Source organism: Rhagoletis pomonella, unplaced genomic scaffold, assembly GCF_013731165.1.
Source record: "Rhagoletis pomonella isolate Grant_MI unplaced genomic scaffold, Rhpom_1.0 Rhpom_scaffold_00073, whole genome shotgun sequence".
Lineage (NCBI taxonomy): Eukaryota > Metazoa > Arthropoda > Insecta > Diptera > Tephritidae > Rhagoletis > Rhagoletis pomonella.
In genome coordinates this window covers 1,960-4,476 of record NW_023458627.1, presented here as the reverse complement: position 1 = coordinate 4,476, position 2,517 = coordinate 1,960, and the positions used below count along the sequence as shown (strand labels likewise).

The following is a 2,517-nucleotide window of genomic DNA, read 5'->3' as shown; positions in this document are numbered from 1 at the left end:
GCAACCTTTAACTTTAAAGCACACCTTTTATATACATATATAAAGATGCATATATTTTAAAGCAACCTTTAAATATAAAGTGAGCTTTAAATTAAAGGTTAGTTGAGAAAAGGGCCGTAAGTGAATCTCTTTTTATATGATACTACATACATATGTACATACATAATCATTTTCAAGAAAACAACCAGTATTAATATATTGCAATAAAAAGAAATGTGAAATTTAATTCGAAATGGAGTTTATGTAGCGCGCAATCTCATTTCTTCTCAGTATACCTCTTTTTCTTATGGTGCTATTTGCTTGATCATGGATCGGAAAGGCTAAGCCGGTTTCAAAACTGGTGGTTTCTATTGGCTCATCAAAATCAGGTTCTTCGCTACATTGTGTAAAACGAAGCACGCAGCTATGATTGTAGGTATGCGATTAGTTGATATTCGAATTTTCGACTGCAAAATTGTAAATCGCCTTTTTACTTGACCGAACACTCGCTCAATTATAACCCGCTCTTTGCAATGAAGTTTGTTATACTCCATTTGCGAAAAGCTCGTGGTATTACGATATGGGGTCATCAGCCATGGGGTAATGGCATAGCCCTCATCGCCCAACAAAATTGCACCTGCAGGATTTTCATCTAAAAGTTCACGAACTATGGAATTTTTCCAAATTCTCGAGTCGTGCACGGATCCTGCCCATCTGCAATCAAAGCTTGTTATCTTCTCATTCGCATTACATGTAACCTGAATATTAAACGATGCTAATACCTTTCTGTTAATGAATTCGTCCCCATGGATGCTTGGCTTTAATATTAGTACATGAGTGCAATCCAATGCTCCGATTGCATTTGGAAACTTTAATTTTCTTTGCCATTCTGTTTTTGCCAAGTTCATTTCCTGTTCGGTTTGAGGAAACTTTATCCAATCGGATGACTTTTTTACTATTGAACGAGAAACTTCCCAAACGGTCCTGGAAACGGTCGTTTGGTGGATTCCAACATCTTCACTAACGCCTACCTTATAGAAAGCAGCTAAAAGCGGGTTAAATATGCAAATCCATTAAAGTCAATATTTACTTGGAAGCCCGGATCACCAATGTACCGCAAGAAAGTCTGCATTTTAAGCTCATTTGATAGGGCACCACCTCTGGTCTCGTGATTTTCTGGCAAGAAATTAGATGAAAGCCAATGTACATTCTCCCGCGAAAACCGATAAAGCGCCCGATATGTTAAATCTTCCCCAGTTCGTCTCTTTTTGAAAGTCTTCTTTCTATTTTCAAGATTCAGGAACATCGCCATGATATGGAATAAAAACGAAGTCTACCTTTACCCACACTTAAAAATCAAATAGCGAACACTTATTTTTTCAAGTGATTACAATTTTTATGCATTTCAATTACAAGCATATACTTTTTCGAAATTGAAGTAGTAAACTCAAGTAGTGATTACTATACAGCGCATTGCTTTTATGCATACCGATTTTGAAACTTTAAAGTGATTGCTATTGAAAATAGTGTTCATTAGTTTTTTTAGAAAAACCGAAACCGGAACGAAACCGAAACCAAAACCGAAATATATTTTGAAGAACGAAACCAAAACCGAAACCGAAACACTTGGCAAAACCGAAACCCAAACCGGAACGTTATTTTGAATCGGTTTCATTCCTTGCATATAACTCCGGCTACGCCATCCACAGTGGTTTTGCGCAGAACCAACAACAAGGTTTACAAAAAACTGCATGATTTATTAATTAACTAGTGCTCGGAAATTTTAAATCTTTATTTTAAATTAAAGTTTAATTCTTTCACTACACTTGTTTGTTAAAGTTTTTAAACTCGGCGGCACGCGTTTGTACACAAATACACAACATTATTGTACAAATAACTAAACCGTACCGTATTTCTTAAACTTCCATAAAGTTTATTAATGAGGAAACCAGCTTTTCCTGCAAATCCTGTAAAATCTACAAACCGTGAAGCATCTGGAACGCAACTTCTATTCATAAAATTCACATATGTACATACACTTCATCTTCCAACCCCAAGGGATCCGACGAATCTCGTAATTCCCTCCTTGCTTTAGCCAACTCTACTAATCTATTAGCTTCCACATCATCTTCCTCATTACTAAACCATATTTCAACTGTATCCACTTTTTTAATTTTATAATAAAAGCAATTATTTAAAAATAATGTAAATAAAACACTAAAGAAACAAGTGTAAACAAACAAACAGCTGTTTACAATTCAGTCAACCATTCTACCAATAGTACACATTTTTATCGATCAAGTTACACAACAGCAAAATAAAAGATGATCGACTCGATCGACAAATTTGTATTCTGCTGCCAGTCGACATTCGCAATAGGGGCCTTTATGTATGAATATTGCAAAATTTAGACAAATAATTTTGATAACTTAATTGTAATAGATAGTAATAATTATTGATTCCTGGGCATGGACTGCCTAACCACGGCCCCAGAAGTGGAGAACGCTATACGCGGGGAGTTAGGAGACAAGATGAATG

The 2,517-nt window shown here is 35.7% G+C and overlaps 1 pseudogene; it reads right to left on the bottom strand.

Moving 5' to 3' along the window:
* Positions 1 to 222: 222 nt before the first annotated feature.
* LOC118749874 lies at positions 223 to 1,291 on the bottom strand (annotated as a pseudogene).
* Positions 1,292 to 2,517: the final 1,226 nt, after the last annotated feature.